A 17922-nucleotide genomic window follows, 5' to 3' on the forward strand; every position below is an offset into this window, starting at 1 on the left:
AGGCGTTCGTAACAGCTATTTTACTTAGGCAGTGTTCTTTATATCTTTGTGTATAAGTCGTGCAAGGTGTTGTTGTAACATCTTTAGTTTTTACCGGCAGTGTTCTTTATGTATTTGTGTATAAGTCGTGCAAGGTGTTGTTGTAACATCTTTAGTTTTTATCGGCAATGTTCTTTATATATTTGTGTATAAGTCGTGCAAGGTGTTGTTGTAACATCTTTAGTTTTTACCGGCAGTGTTCTTTATGTATTTGTGTATAAGTCCTGCAAGGTGTTGTAACATCTTTAGTTTTTACCAGGAGAATGTTGTAAAGATGATTTCGTCGTATCTATGTAGCCCTTGTATAGCAAAATAATAGCAGCTTGTTATGCGTATTTATTGAATTATGCAGACGAGAGTATGACAAATAGTTTTACGTGAGGTCCCATACTGTTAAATATTTAGAGTAAAGTTGTGGAGATCGGATCAAAATCTTTGTCATGCTTAGTATTCTATACGATAATCTTAATTTTGTCATTTGCTAATTAATAATTAGACATAGGTGATCGTACGGACTACTAACCATGACAGAGATTGCTTTTGCTGGTAGTTTAATTTCTGTTTGGCTCTTTCAAATTCAGCTGCTATAATTTTGTCTGTTAAAGTAACCAGAAAAGATTTGCCAATGTGTAAAAGCAGTTTAAGAAATATTATATGGATTTTATGACATAGAAGTTGAGTGTTAACTTAATTAGAAAGGTTTGTTATATTGTAAGTAGAAAGTAATCTTAGCGAAATAATCTCTGAGAAAGGTTAAAAAGCGTTTAACCAGTTTAGAATAAAATATTACGCTATCCAGAACCTATAGGATTGTAAATAAGTTCTCGTGATTGTCAAATATAACTCTTGAGTGTAAAGTGTTTTTTATAAAATGATTAGCACATTATTTTCATTAAATCTCGTATTGTGCACATTTCCGGACTAAGATAATATAGACGCTAGCCAGAGATATTATTCAGCTTTAGGACCTGTTCAAGTAGGTTCTCTGCATGTTCTTGCTGTTGAAGAGTTTTTAACTTAGTGGATTGAAAATAATTCTCGGAGTTGTGCAACATATAAATCACGCTAAAGCGACAGATGAGGTTCAACAGGAATAAAACAATATGCTGGGAAGTGGTGTTAGCAAATCTGGGCAAAATCTTTACTGAAGTCAAGAGTTTTTTTTTTTTAGAGCTTCAACTCGTGATGTGGATTTCACATCTGTCGTTAGTAAGACATAACGAGTTTAGAAATAATGAAAATAAAATGTAGGTATAGAAGTAAAACTTAAAAGGAAAATGCAAAGTATTCCTTAACTTGAACAATAAAATCTCGGGATGTAAGTCATGCTATCTGCTCAGAGCGATGAAAGTGCTGGATGAAGGAGGAAAACCTGACTGATGCGGTTGGTTGTATATAGGAAGATTAGTAATAACCTAACGCCAGTTAATTCTACAATACTCCAAAAGTATTGGAGGTGGGAGATAGCTTATAATGGTTATTGGCAAAGTGGAAACACATTATACTAAGAAACTGGTATATGAACGAGGATATTTTAAGATAAATCGTTATAGAGACAACTGTATTTTCTTACTTGATTCAAAATGCAGAGTTCATGTTCGATACCAATGCCATTGGTGGCTTACCCAAATAAAGTGCCAAAACCTTTGGCGAGAAAATAACGTATGAGAAAGAACTTTTGACAGGGATGTATTTTTTAAACATTTCAGGCATTCTATAAAAACATTCAGATTAATAGTGAATCATTTTTCTTTGAGATTTTTCAAATCTCAGAAATTTAATTGATCGGTAAATTTTTCTTTTACAAATGGCGCCTTTACCATTGATCTCTGTCTAGTAAGACAACAACTTTGGAATGCCGAAAGAACGTTTTGCCCTTCTCTAGATATATTAGTTCGAGGATAGAATGCGTTAAATTGACAAGAGTCAAACAAATATAGCTGTATAAAATACGATGATGAAACGTGGTTGCGTGATGAACGGGTAGGGGATCCTTTGGAAGATGTCATGAAAGATAAGGAACTACTGCACCCTACCATCAGTACAACAGAGAAGGATACGGTTGTTAGATGTTTGCAGAATCGGTACAACGCCTTGAAAGTGTATTCTTTAACGACATTAGGGGTATAGTGGACAATCAGGCTCGTCAATCCTGCAGTTGGAAGTATCCAGTAAAAGAAAATAAGAACTCGCCAAAACGATCAAGAACGACGACGAAACTAGACAACCCCGAGCTGTTTCACAGAATTTGACGAGACATGATTTCCGTCATAGAAAGACTTTAACAGATGTTGCAGATATTATATTTTCTGTTGACGAAGAAAGAAGAAATACAAAGAAACAACACGGTGAGCTGAGGCAATGACAAGTTTACTTGCTCTTCAGAGGGTGAGAATGAATATTGCGAATCCACCATATAAGTACGCAGGTGTGTTATCAATAATCCATTATTACATAAAGCGGACTGAGTCACCTGTTGAGGGACTCTACTTATCAATAATCTTCTATTACATAAAGCGGACTGAGTCACCTGTTGAGGAACTCTACGTATCAATAATCCATTATTACATAAAGCGGACTGAGTCACCTGTTGAGGGACTCTACTTATCAATAATCTTCTATTACATAAATCGGGCTGAGTCACTTGTTGAGGAACTCTACGTATCAATAATCCACTTTTACGTAAAGCGGGTTGAGTCACCTGTTGAGGGACTCTACTTATCAATAATTTACTATTACAGAAAGCTGGCTGAGTCACCTGTTGATTGACTCTACTTATCAATAATCTTCTATTACATAAAGCGGGCTGAGTCACCTGTTGAGGGACTCTACTTATCAATAATCTACTATTACGTAAAGCGGGCTGAGTCACCTGTTGAGGGACTCCACTTATCAATAATCTTCTATCACATAAAGCAGGCTGAGTCACCTATTGAGGGACTCTACTTATCAATAATCTACTATCACATAAAGCAGGCTGAGTCAACTGTTGAGGGACTCTACTTATCAATAATCTACTATTACGTAAAGCGGGCTGAGTCACCTGTTGAGGGACTCTACTTTGCCTAATGTCATTTACTGCTATGTTAATGAGTTAAACGCGCTATCCGCCCTAAGTGGGCCTGGGATTTAGTTTCCATATAAGCCTGTTCTCAGATTTTGTATATTGTTTTCTGGGATTGTGAAGACGAGAACAATTATATGATGTACCTAATCAAATGATATGAATGACAGGATTGTGTAAATCCTACAAAAAATATGCTTGCTTAAACTATAAGAGGGAGGATATAAGTCAAATGGGCACTTGCCTCGTTTGATTTGTTTGTTTGTAGTTAAGCGCAAAGCTACACATTGGATGGTGTTATTGGAGGGGCTTACATTATATTAAGCGTAACTGTAGGGTGTCTGTAAGTATATATAACGTTGTTTGTTTATGATTAAGCACAAAGCTACACCATGGGTTATCTGTGCTATGCGCACCACGGGTATCGAAATCCGGTTTCTAGCGTTTTAAGTCCGTAGACATACCGCTGTGCCACTGGGGGGAGAGAGGCTCTGTTGATAATGACATTGGTGGTTACTAGACTTGTTTGTAACATTATGAGAAGCAATTTCCCACTGGGTGTGCGATACAGACATTTTCTGTTCAATATGAGTATGATCTCCCTTCATGAGTACACGATGATTATACGTATCCTGGCACTCATGCACATGCCTACCAATTGCTGTGGAAGACTGCCTTACGACAGAAGTTATAATAAGGGAGTGGGTAGGAGATCATTTCAACAGAGGATAATAAGTTTTGCTCTGGAACTTATAACCACTAACTAGACGATCACTCAAGTCAGGATATAAACATCTTTTTTTTTTGCTAACAAGAAGAACTGTGAAATATGAGGATCAGCATAAATTTGGTACTGATATTGACCATACATATGACATAAAACTTTCCAGTACGAAAGAAATACTTAACTCCTGATGAATACTTATTTACTCATCAGGCGTGTAAATTAAAGAAATCGAAATAAATTAGATTTACGAGTAATTAGAAATTTGGAGATATAATTGTGAAATTCCCGTAACTGCTCTGAAGAAAATGTTATGAGCGTACATTATCTATGAATGAGATTGAGATAAGAGGACGAGAGGTGGTCCCACAGTTCCGTTACTGCAGCCAGGAACAAATGGAATGGTTTTTAATATTAATAGCAGCACATAGAGAGTTGTATACTATATGTTGCAGGATGATGAAGAAGGGATGGCTAATGGAAAGGATATGCAAAAAATAGACGGAACAATAGTGAAAAATTAACCTAGATACTGGCAGGAAACGTAGTGGATAATGTAAAGATGAAGATATTATTCATAGATGTTTATAGATGGTTGTGAGTAATCAAGATATAGGTATTATAATCAAAAATAAAGTTCTGGTTTTGGCAAGAACTCAAAAACCGAATGGAAAACAACAAAACTACTGTCATAAAACAACGTGTGAAAATTTGATATATTTAAGATCCGAATTATGAAAACATTAATAACTAATTTGAATTAATATGGTTTGTATGTTAGCAGGTAATACTTAAAGCTAGTAATAATAAGTTCCCCCGGTAACTTAATGGACTTACAAGGCTAAAACTCGGGGTTTAATTCCTCGCGGTGGACAGAGCTTAAATTATCGATTTTGTAGTTTGGCGTTAACAAATAACAGCAATAACGTTAATAATAAAAACCTCCTAAAAAACAACAGCAACAATATTAACAACAAACATCTCTTAAAGACAACAGCAACATCATTAACAATAAACACCACCTTAAAAACAACAGCAACAACAATAACAAGAACGTCAGTTTAGCAACTCCGTCCAGATATGGGCGTAGTAACGTTCAACGTAGCAGCTACGTCCAGTTAATGGATAGTAACATCAACGTAGCAGTTACGTCCAGGTAATGGATAATAACATAAACGTAGCAACTACGTCTAGGTAAGGGATTTTATAAACCACGTTTTGCACATGTAACATAGTTAAAGTCTGGCAGCAACCAGCACACAGTGGGAAAATTCCTACGTTACAGCAACAGATTTTTCCTTATTTCTGAATTGTACAGGACTGAAAATATTATTTATGAGCTGACCTCCGAACATAACAAAAAACATTAAAGTATGAGAAGTTAAACAGTGATATCCTGCTAACTAAATCAGCTGTAACAGAGATATGAGAAGTTAAACAGTGATATCCTGCTAACTAAATCAACTGTAACAGAGATATGAGAAGCAGTTGTAACCTGCGGGCTAAATCAATTATTGTCGATTGCAGTTTAAATAAGTGTTATGCTAACATTTTACTTTCGCCCTGTCTATTTTACACTATAATAGCATTGTTTTGTAAAGGAAGTGATGAACTGGGGAAACGAGATAAAGGTTGTAAACTCCGTACATCGTCTATTTAAATACTGTACGTTTTAGTCCCGTTTTAGGTGTACGTGTAAAATAATGGGAAGAACAGAAAAAAAAACAGAGTTTAATTTTAATAATGGAAATAAATGAGAAAGACGAAGTGAACGCCATTACAATCTCCAGGCAGCCTTTTGGATTGAATTAAACTCAATGCTTCTCATTCGAACCGTGGATTCTTATGTAAAGCGTTTCTTTGTTTGTTTTATAATTTTCGCGCAAAACTACTTAAAGATTATCTGTCTAAGCATATACGTCACTAATTTTGAACTGATAGATTATAGGAAAGGCAATTAGTCGATAACACCTACCACCAACTCTTGAACTACTCCTGTCTGATCGCATCTTTGCGGCAACTGGGTGAGAACCATGAATTTTTGGATTCATAGTTTTAGCACACTATTCAGTAGATTACTCCAGCCCGTCTCTGAAAGGACAGTTGGAAGGATCCATGTGAGTCATGAGCCCAAGTTCCACGTACCAGTAGGAAAATATATTACCTATCTACTATTAAACTCGGGATCTGTAGTGTTACGACAGCAACCAATAGGAAATTTGTAAACATTTCTCAAACGACCAACTAGAGAAACGTCAGCTTTTTCACTGTTATTAATTCGTCAAGACGAAGAATTCAGCACTTTATTGATTATTGAGTATTAGAGCTAAGTATTAAGTAGGAGTATTGAATGTGAAAACATATTTTGCTAAAATAACTGATGGATATTTGAACTAGGTGTTTAGATTTGTCTGTTTTAGAGCAAAGACCACATCTGCTGTGTTTACCGCGGGGAATCGAACCCCATATTTTAGCGTTATAACTTCATAGAATTACCACTGCCCCACCGGGGGAAAAGGTGTTTAGAAGATTCAGTGAATGATTAGGTTGGAATGTGCGTAGAAATAACTGCTTTATTAATTTTTAGTCTTTTTTTTTTTTACTTTATATTAAAAGTTACTATTTTCTTAGTGCAGAGCTACACAATGGGCTACCTGCACTCTACCCAACGCGAGGAATCGTACGCCGAAGTTCAGCACTGTAAATTTATAACCGTACCGCTGACTCGTTAGTCGTTAAAGATTAGTTGTAAAGTAAGAATAAAAATTAAATCAACATTTATGACTATTTATTTAAGGAATAGATACTGCTGACATCTAATGTTAATATTTTCAACAAATAAAAATTTAATCAGGGATTCAGTGACAACATTAAAACGTAGTTTAAATGGATAAATGAAAATATTAAAAATTGCAATTCTATGACTTTAAAAATTAATTGTTGTGCACAGTAATAACGATATTCATTTTTTTTTTGGATTTCTTAATTAAACAGGTTTCTATTGCACAAAATAGTTTTTGAAATATATTTTGGTAATTTATAAATGAGTAAGTTACCCTGAAGTAACATTGTTCAATTGAGGAACCAACAGAAATAACCCCATAGTTGAGTTAGACTGTTGCCTGGAAATTAAAGCATGAAATTACAGAATGGAAACAAAATGTATTCAGTTACAAAGATAGATTTATTACTCGCATGTTACAATGTGCAATAGAGGGTTAAAAAGAGTGTTCGCAAACTGGTTTCATAATAAGAATTGTTAAATCAGTGCTGTTAGAAGGTAATAGGTCGGGATGCCTACGTCCTGGAATTATGTAATTTATCAATAAATAGGTCTGAATACATTTCCTTAATTATTTTCTATTTGGTTCCTTGATATTGTATAGGTAATAATTTTTGTTTCAAGTAGTCTGCAGATACTTGTCAAGATAATGAATGTTTTAAGGGAGAGCAAGTAGTTCGAGAGCCCAAAGACAAGGTGTTAAGTCCATTAAAAAAAAAAGGTTAAATAGATTTTAGATAGGAAATTGTCTTAAAAGGCAACACTCTGAACAAGATTAAAGAAGTCTAATTACTTTTATCCAAAGATAGCACTAGATCAGCAACGTTTCCAGTACGATAAATTTGCTTTTACACATCTCTATTACCATTTCAGACACAGTTGGTTGTATTTGATAATAAATGAAGCACCATTAAATAGCTTGGGAGCTCAATTATAGAAAACATGTCCACGACTTACAATTAAGTCAGTTTAACGTTTAACAGATTCGTTGCCCATGTGAGGGATTAACCATAGAAGACTCTGGGAAATACGAGGCTTTTTTTTTCAAGTGATTATATAGATATTTTAATAACAAATGATAGGATATTATCGACAGAACTAATGTAAATAACGTGGGTAATTCACTATATCGGCTCAAGTAAGAGCATGCGATGTCAACAAACAAAAACTTATAAACCTACATATTAATTTACGTTGTGCGTGAATTTGTGTTTGTTTGTCCGCGAACTCCCTCAGTATTGATGCTAGCAGGAACAAACCAAGCATGCGGACTCGAGTGGTCCGGAGGGGTTGGGGGGGGAAGAGGTCGCTGAACTCGAAGGTTTGAGTTCATGACTACCACCCCCCCACCCCCCATGGATCTTGAGGGGGCCATGTTTGAAACTGTGTTTACATTCGCAATAGCGGAAACAAACTTGGAACACATGCTTAAGTATCAAGTATCATGGACTGTTGCCCTATCATTTTTTTTTTCTGGTACGGACTCTTGCCCCCTTGGGGTAACTATAAGACTAATTGAGAATAATGGAAGATCGATGTGAATCATGAGGGGGCATTTGAACCCCGAAGCAGATCGTGGGTATTTATGCGAGTGATTAAGAATGCACTGACTTATGAATTAAATAATACTGCCGTACTACTTTCTCTGATCAACTAACATCCAAACAAATCCTAAAAAGTCATGGTTGTTTATAATTAATAATTAAGAAGAGAGAATTACTAGAGTTTTCCTAAAGACAACAGCTATGGTTGAGTTTATAATATACACACACATTTGTATAACAAAAAGCTCAGCCTATACAGTAAATAAATATCCACAAAATAAAGGTTAGTTTTACGACTTACTATTCTGTTGAAGTTGATACATCAGTGCCACAGATGTTCGAGAAAATATCGAGATTAACAAGAGAATCGTCATCTGAAAAGACATGTTGCCGTGTTAGTAAAATATTTACTTAATAAAGAATGATTAGAAATACAAAATAACATCAAAAACAAATCAGATGAAGAAAGCTTAAACTGGTTGTATACTCCAGGAAAAAAATATTTTTGAAATCTGTTAATGTTAAACAACTAGATCAATCTGACTAATGAACAAATTATGAAACGGTAACATAAAGCATGCAAAGAAACGGAATTTTTTATTGGACCCAAATTTACTCTTCTATGGCTATTTAGCAAAAACAATTAATATTCTGTCATCAAATGAATTGTTATATTTCATAGGAAAAAAATTCACGATGCATTAAGAGTTAGTAAATGGCCCGGCATGGCCAGGTGGGTAAGACGCTCGACTCGCAATCTGCGGGTCGCGGGTTTGCGCCCCATCCCACCAAACATGCTCGCCCCTTTTAGCCGTGGGGGCGTTATAATGTGACGGTCAATCCCACTATTCGTTGGTAAAAGAGTAGCCCAAGAGTTGGCGGTGGGTGGTGATGATTAGCAGCCTTCCCTCTAGTTTTACACTGCCTAAATTAGGGGATGGTTGGCGTCAGGAAGGGCATCCGGCCGTAAAAACCCTGCCAAAACCGAAAATAGCGACCTCGTATATATACGGGAAAAAGCTACGTAAGAAGATTTAAGATTTAGTAAGCCACCATATCGACTGAATAACACAATCTTGAATATACCATACCCTTATGTAAATAACAACGTCTGCTCAATCATAATTCATAAATTTTCAACAAATGTAGCATAAATACATTGACCTTTTTTACTTTTCCCATTCTGTTTGACTACGTTTTTTATGTTTAATAAACTTAAATTAAAATTATTTTTACATATAAAATAACGTACATAAAGGCCAATCTGTTCTGATTGTTTGTTTGTTTTTTAATTATGCACAAAGCTACACGAGGGCTATCTGTGCTCTGCCCACCACGGGTATCGAAACCCGTTTTTTAGCTTTGTAAGTCCGCAGACATACCGCTGTGCCACTGGGGGGCTTGTGTTCTGACTGTTAAACTCATGTAAATCCTCTGGCATTTTCTCAAGTGTATAACAGATACGAACCTACAGACAAGTGATGTCAGGTTGGAAACTGTTTCTTGCCCAAATACGTATTGTAAAAGGCTTCTAATAACATAACTCCCAATTTAATGCAAGACTTTATAATTCTTCGATCACTCTTTGATTATCCGTCAGTTAGTAGACAAATGTAGACTAGTTTGCTTATTTATGGTTTACAAATTAGAAAAGAAAAATATAAATATCTTTCAAAACCAAATAGAATTCGTAATATATATATATATGTACCAAAATGTGCACAGAAAAGCAGCATTATTGAATGTAAATATATCAATCATTTTTATGTCTTATGATATACCAATTTAATTCTAACGCATTGATACAAATGATAAGAAATACAAGGATTTCAAGTTGAATCCTCTACAAATTTATTGCGTAAGGTGTTAGGACTGAATATAACATATTTTTAACTATACAACTTGAACGCTTACAAGGTAGGACTGCTCATTTTGACGTTAAGGGACAACAGAAGTGGAGCATGGCTGATCCTCACAGACACACAATGTTTGCCATCTCAGTCCGGATAGTCTGTGTTCCTTCAGATGATGTTCCGTGTAGGTCTGGTCATCAGAAAACCAAAACAATAGTAAGAATTCTGAGCAATCTACAGTTATAATATGTTTTTAATTAATGACTTAAGCCTAATAATCGCAGTGGTAGACCCGGTATGCTTTGCTGGTTAGGGCACTCCTTTCGCAAGCTGCGGTTCGCGGTATCAAAACCCGTCGCCGAACATACTCGCCCCTTCAGCCGTGGGGATATTATAATGTGACGACTAACCCCAATGTACGTTGGTAAAGAATGGCGGTGGGTGATGTTGTCTAACTGCTTTCCTTCTAGTCTATCATTTCCAAAATTAGGGACGGCAAGCACAGGTATCTTTCGAGAGGTTTGCGCAAAATTCAACAAACACATCCATTGGCAAAGGAGAATTAACTAACTGTCAATTCGTATCTCCGTGCGAAAAATTCACGAATGAACCCACAAGATTTAATGTTTAATCTTTTCATGTTAATTTTGCACAAAATACTTCCCATTCTGCATTTATTCTCTGTGATCATGATTTTTTCTTGCGTTAAAGGCTGAGCCACTTTGCGTTTTTTAACGATATGAATTATCGAAAGGAAAAAAATTTGTTTTGTTTGTAATTTCGCGTTTTGTTTTGAATTTCGCGCAAAGTTACACGAGGGCTATCTGCACTAGCCGTCCCTAATTTAGCGGTGTAAGACTAGAGGGAAGGCAGCTAGTCATCACCACCCACCGCCAACTCTTGGGCTACTCTTTTTACCAACGAATAGTGGGATTGACCGTCACATTATAACGCCCCCACGGCTGAAAGGGCGAGCATGTTTGGAGTGACGGGGATTCGAACCCACGACCCTCAGATTACGAGTCGAGCGCCCTAACCACCTGGCTATGTCGGGCCAAGGGAAAGGAAACGGTATTTATTTGTTTAAAGTTCGAAATTTTCTTAACCAGTATGTATAGGGATGTAGCTATCTTTTACTAGATTTAAAACGATGCATGCAAGTGTTTTTTACGTTCTGGGCATGAGGTTACAAGAAACGTTGCTAGTTGGTCATTTTCCCTGCTTAAACGGTTCCTTTTTACAATCTCATTGTTCAATAATGTGCGCAATCTCTTTCCATGGCGAGTCGTATAGAACTATTTTGATGTTCTGAATTTGCTTACATGGTTTCGAGTTTCGAAAAACTTTGTTTTATGTTCTTTAAAATAAATTTTATTCAGAAGAAATAATATTTATTTTGAAGGTTCAACGGGTTATAATCTCCCGTTCAAACTTGTCGGGAGACGGTGTTTTGATTTGCAAGCGAATGGAATCTTATAATAAGGACAGCTCAAACTGAATGTTAAGGTTTGGTTTGAATTTGGCGCAAAGCTACACGAGGCCTATCTGCGCTAGCCATCCCTAATTTAGCAGTGAAAGACTAGAGGGAAGGCAGTTGTTATCACCACCCACCGCCAACTCTTGGGCTATTCTTTTACCAACGAATAGGGGGACTGACCGTCACATTATAACGTCCCCACGGCTAAAAGGGCGAGCATGTTTGGTGGGACGGGGATTCTAACCCGCGACCCTCATATTGTGAGTCAAGCGCCCTAACCACCTGGGCATGCCGTGCCGCATGTTAAGGTCTATTATCCTAAGATGAGGCTCACAATAACACTAGAAAATTTGAGTTTATTCGTAGGCTACGATGTCTCAAAGCAAGATTATCTAAAACGTTCGACACAAAAACACTAAGCCAAATTGTCTTGTGCTACAAAAATTACTGAATTCTAATAAGAAAGAAGCAGAAACTAAAGCCCAACAGTGGCCAAGCGGTATGTCTACGGACTTAAAACGCTAGAAACCGGGTTTCGATACCCATGGTGAACAGAGCACAGATATCCCATTGTGTAGCTTTGTGTTTAACTTCAAACAAACAAACAAGCAGAAGCTAAAACTATAGAATATCTATCGCTTGTGTCCTTCGGTGGGACAGCCGTAAATATTATGGACTTACAACACTAAAATCCGGGGTTCGACTCCCCGCAGATAGCCCATTGTGGTTTTGCTCTAAAACAAACAACTACTATCTTTTGGTTCTGTAGTTGAGAGTAAGGATTTAGCACTCACATATGGGCCCGGTATGGCCAGGTGGATAAGGCACTCGACTCGCAATCTGAGGGTCGAGGGTTCGAATCCCTCTCACACTAAACATGCTCGCCCTTTCAGCCGTGGGGGCGTTATAATGTGAATGTCAATCCCACTATTCGTTGGTAAAAGAGTAACCAAACAGTTGGCGGTGGGTGGTGATGACTAGCTGCCTTCCCTCTAGTCTTACACTGCTAACTTAGGGACGGCTAACGCAGATAGCTCTCGTGTAGCTTTGCGCGAAATTCAAAAAACAAACAAACAAACACTCACATACTCTGGCAACACTTACCTCGCCAAAACAATCATGCTAGAGAGTGTCACAAGTGAATTACCTGCTATACAGTGACTTACAATACAAAATTTGATTTATTTTACCCAAACGTATCGAAATCCGGTTTCTAGCGTTATAAGTCCGTAAACTTACCGCTGTGACACTGGGGGGGGGGGTGCATGTTTTTAGAATGGAAGGCTCCATTTTTCTTTCAGCATGCATGTCTGACCTCATATAAAAAAAAATTTAAATCAACATATTTCTGGTAATTTATGCAGTGACTGTTAATCTGACACAAAATAAAAGTTTGGCGATAAACATCTAAGAATCACACTTTCACGATCAGATATAAGATATGGTACAAGACACATCTAGCTGGGGAGGGCATTTAATCTTGGGAAGTAAATGAGAGGGCATTTGGTACCGCCAGAGGAAATTCTCAACAAATTCTATATGTATAGACATAAAATTTCAAACTAATTATGCTTAGAAAGTTTATTTGAGGTTGATAAGCTCTTTTCTCATCAAAATCCTGAAACATGTGGAAATGTCCACGTCAGGCGTCACTGATTCTTCACTCCTGCAGGAAAGGTGTAAATAACTGACGTACTATGTTCTATGTTCAGGCATTGTGTGGAATATTCAGGCTCACACACTGGTACCTAAGAAGGAAGAAAAATTAAACTGAATGAGCCTAAGAAATTTGTACGATGGATGTTTAAAGATGCTGTTACATATCTATCCATACGTTTGGTTTTTAAGCTACCGTCAAGCTATACAACCCAAATACCAACCCATGAGACATTCTGTGATGTAAGTGAAACAAATCACGTAAAGTGCATGAAGTAAAAATATAGTGTTCGTGGTATAACCAAAACAAGGCATGTTCAGTACACATTGTATAAGCACAGGAACTAATGTTAGGGGTACGTAGAAGAGGAAATGTTAGAGAACCCTGATCCCAAATATTGGTCACAATAACGTTTAAAAATGTATGTAAATAATCTTCACTTTACGACAACTAAACTGGAAATTAAGTGTTTTTAGCCAGAGGAAGAAGTAATTTGAAATGAAACCAAATTAAACAGGTTTAAGTAGTAAAACGGTTAAAATTGTTTCTTGTCAAGTTAGTGTTACCAATAGCTGGTAGTTGTTAAAACGAGGCTTATTTTTTAAAAAAACTAGTGTTTTTAATTAATGCTTATGCATTACACTAGTTATATTGCTTTGTTGGTAAATCGTTAGAAACGCAAATTCCTTCTGTGAATTCGCTTTCATTCTCTAAGCTCTAATTAACAATACATCTTAACGAAACTACTTTATCTTTTTGGCTATTCAATCTTATCTTTATGATGCATTTCTTACATTCGAGCAATTAAAAATAATTACAAATAAATGAGAACAACAGTTTTTTTTAGTAATTAATTAAAACATGTTCTTGCCACTGCAGAAATATAATATGATTGGTTTTTAAAGGAGTTGAATCAAATGTTTCTAAATACTCAACTAAACGTCGTCATAAGAACGATTGTATTTTATTATATATTTCTATAATTGTAGAATAAGGCTTAAAACTTTCAACAAACTTTTGAACATGCTATCATATTCTTATACGCCCTATTACATGATGGAAATATTTTAATTTTTTTCTTTGAATCATAATGATCCTTATTGGAATTGTGATCGATGTTTATGTGCAAGATGCTCATTTCAAATTTTAAAAGGAGCATAAAGTTTGAAGGTTTCTTCTGTTCGTTCTGAGTTAATAAGAGATTAAAGTAAACGTTTCTTTTAACAAACGGCTTCAATCAACTTTACAAGAAGCATACGCTGCTAAGCTTAACAAAAGATCCCCTATCGGTTGGCAGTTTGTATTTCTCTAGAACAGAACTCGTTACACAACGAAACAACAATAGGATCCGATGATACTAAGAATTTCTTCAAGCGACCAAACACAGTGAGTTTCGCTTTATGAAATGAATTTTGTCTCTGAAGGGTTTCCTTTTATGTGTGCGAAAGCCGTGTTAAACAACTCATATACATATTGAAATTCTAATACTAATAATCAGAAGACCTATACGTGTAGAACACGGGGCAGTGGTATCAGAGCAAAGAATTTTTTTATAACTTTGTTTTATGCTCTCAGGACTACGCTCGTTAACAAAATGATGTCATATTGGAACAAAATATCATACATACACTTCATTTAATTAACTTACAATGATAATTCCAATCTAAGAAAGGATCGTTTGGTTCATTTTATTAAACATTTTCTTATTAGAAAGCCCCCAGTAGCACAGTGGTATGTCTGCAGACTTATACTGCTGGAGACCTGGTTTCGATACCCGTGGTGGGCAAAGTACAGATAGCCCTTTGTGTAGCTTTGTGACAAACAAACCTTATTAGAAAAAAAATATTGAATTATTTCTGTTTCTCTACTAAAATTATTGTGTAGAATCCTGTACAATAAGAAACATTTCCTGAATAATTACCAACAGCTTATGAAAGCTGAACGCAATATAATTTTTTTCCCATTCATGAATCATTTTTCTGTTTATGTATAAGAACAAAAGTACTAATATTCTTAGGTTATGCATCAGTCTGAAAAACAAATAAGGAGAATAAAAAAGTGCTGAAAATATTGTTCTCTCTTTAAGAAAAGTATTACACAATGTTTCAATAAGAAAGTTTAATCAGGTACAAGTTTATGCCTCAGTCGTATTCAGATTCCGTATTCGCAATAATTTATCTCTAGGTGTTCCCATAGCTATGTTTCTTCAGTTAAATTTCTACCCATCTAGTTTTCTGAACATACAGTGTTTTCTTGCAATCTTTAAGAAATGAGTATCCGAACATAATTTTCTCTGAGAATACTGTGTTTGTGAGCCGTATGTAAATATATATATATAACATTAGTTCACTATGGCATGAAGTTTATCGATAGGAATTATTCAATTTTGTTCTTTTTCCAGTAAGTAAGTAAGTAAATATGGAAACATATCAGATACTTTTTAATTTTTAAGGAAAGCAAACATTCGTTTTTTTTTCGACTAAACAAGACGATATCTACAAAGTTAGTCCGAATAAAGATAAAGCAGGGAATGTAAATATACAGTTCTCTAGTGTTTACTTTAGTCTAGCCAGGGTTGCTTGGAATAGAAGCTATATATCTATACACTGCTCATCATGGTGAGTTTTATCATTAACTCAATAGAAAGAATCTCTACACAGATCAGTTAAAAAGTTACTAACAATAAAAACAAACAAACCTGCTCAAAAGGCAAGAGACCCGTATAATTTAAATCAAACGCGCTAGAGAAAAAGCAAGATTATTCATTTTTAATGTTATTGTGCTCTATTATATCTATTTCTTTATGATTACACTGTAAAGAAAAATAAGCAATTTCAGATAGCGATATGTTTTCATGATGGTAAGACAATATTAATCTTATTTGACGCTAGCCTGTTTTCTGTTTTCTAGCCACGAATAACTATTTTGTTCTAAACCTTTAAGATTCGAATCCATTTCATATTTAGCAGTTGAGATTTTTCTGCGCTTAAGCCATCCAGTGGCACAGCGGTGTGTCTGTTGACATACACTGCTAGAAACCGGGTTTTGATACTCGTGTTGCATAGAGCATAGATAATCCATTGTGTAGCTTTGTACTTGACTACTAACAACAACTTGGGCCCGGCATGCGCAGGTGGTTAGGGCGCTTTACTCGCAATCTGAGGGTCGCAAGTTCGAATCATCGTCCCACCAAACATGCTCACCCTTGTAGCCGTGAGGGCATTATAATGTGACGGTCAATCTCACTATTCATTGGTAAAAGTGTAGCCCAAGAGTTGTCGGTGGGTGGTGATGACTAGCTGTCTTCTCTCTAGTCTTACACTGCTAAATTAGGGACGGCTAGCGCAGATAGCCCTCGTGTAGCTTTTCGCAAAATTCCAAACAAAGGAAATCAAATCTATGCTTAAACAAAATCTTTTTTCTGAATTTCTGTGCGTTGGCGTAGTAGCGTTTGTGCTGAGTAGTTGTGCGGTATAGTACGTCAGTGTCGCCCTTTCAGCCGTGATGGTGTCATAATAGGACTATCAATCCCACTATTCGTTGGTAAAAGATTAGCCCGAGTGTTGGCGGTGGGTGATGACGACCAGCTGCCTTCCTTCTAGTCACTTACTGCTAAATTAGAGAAGGCTAGTGCAGATAGCTTTCTTATAGCTTTGCGCGAACTTCCAAACAATTCGTCAGTGGAAACGTAGAATATTCTGTCGGTTAGCAACTAGTAAGTGGTGAAAAGCTTTTAGGCTTGGAATTTATTAAGTGAAATGAACGTTCTTTAGCGTTTAAAACTATCCGTTACAAATCGAAGTTTCCTGATTATATGATAAAACTTAACGGCTTTAAAGTTTCCCCTACATGATAAAAATCGTAGTACAATGTAAAACTTTTCTCTTCTTGAACATATTCGTATGGAAAATTCTATGACTTTTCTCCTAGAACTGACATGAAAGTGAAGCGAAGGTGAAACGTTATGTGAGGAATGTGTTGATTTTGGCTTTCAAGTCCAAAAGGAGTTTCACAAATCCTAACGAATATATCAAAGACATCTTCCCGACATCATAAAAGTCGGCAGCTTTGATTGGTTCCGCCAAGTGACCCTCTAAAAAGGACTTTTATCGATTAATTTACAAAAGTATCAACACATCACTTAAATCCGTTTTATTTCCCTTCCTAGAAAAGTTGTACATATGTCAAATTATTCCACATTCCAGGCATCAAAATGTTCCGAAACAGTTGTAAACCTTACAAAAAAAAATCTTTCTGCATCACAAGCTTCTTGTACGATGCATCAGCTGTAAATTTGTTTCGGATATTTGCAAAATAAAAGAAAGGTAAATTCTCTAATCTTTCTAGCTCTTTGTTTGGACCAACTTGTTTTATCCCCTAACCTATTCATTATCAGAGAATATGTTTCTTAAGCTTTTCGGGTGAAATTAAAAGTTGATTTAGAGGCGTGAATAGCATGAATAATACAACCCAACACTTTTCAAATGGAAAGGAATCCTACACAAACTAGCCCGGGATTCAGGCAAAATTGAGAGAAAGTCGCCTCCTGGTGATATGAATGAATCAGGTTTGTATTTAGGGGCTTCACTGAATATATTCATTCGGTATTTAATTACTTCACGAAAAAAAAATTGTGGGGGGGGGGGGGGGATCCTAGGGGGAAAAGAGGGGGGGGAGAAGGCGACGTGTGCACAATCAGCACTCTCACGTGTCTTAATTCCCACGAACGCCCGTTTTAACAAGCCTATCTGTGAGTACAGACAGAAACCATGGAATCAAATG

The 17922-nt window shown here is 36.2% G+C and overlaps 1 long non-coding RNA gene across 1 annotated transcript in view; it reads right to left on the bottom strand.

Moving 5' to 3' along the window:
* Positions 1-10497, bottom strand: part of LOC111085080 — an 18007-nt gene extending 7510 nt beyond the window's left edge. The window contains exons 1-2 of the long non-coding RNA XR_002609938.1: positions 10068-10497; positions 8455-8527 (exon numbers count right to left, since the gene is read on the bottom strand). This is a non-coding gene — a long non-coding RNA (uncharacterized LOC111085080). The remainder of the gene's footprint in view (positions 1-8454; positions 8528-10067) is intronic.
* Between the last annotated feature and the right edge of the window lie 7425 nt (positions 10498-17922).

This window comes from Limulus polyphemus, unplaced genomic scaffold (assembly GCF_000517525.1).
Source record: "Limulus polyphemus unplaced genomic scaffold, Limulus_polyphemus-2.1.2 Scaffold229, whole genome shotgun sequence".
In the NCBI taxonomy this organism is placed as follows: domain Eukaryota; kingdom Metazoa; phylum Arthropoda; class Merostomata; order Xiphosura; family Limulidae; genus Limulus; species Limulus polyphemus.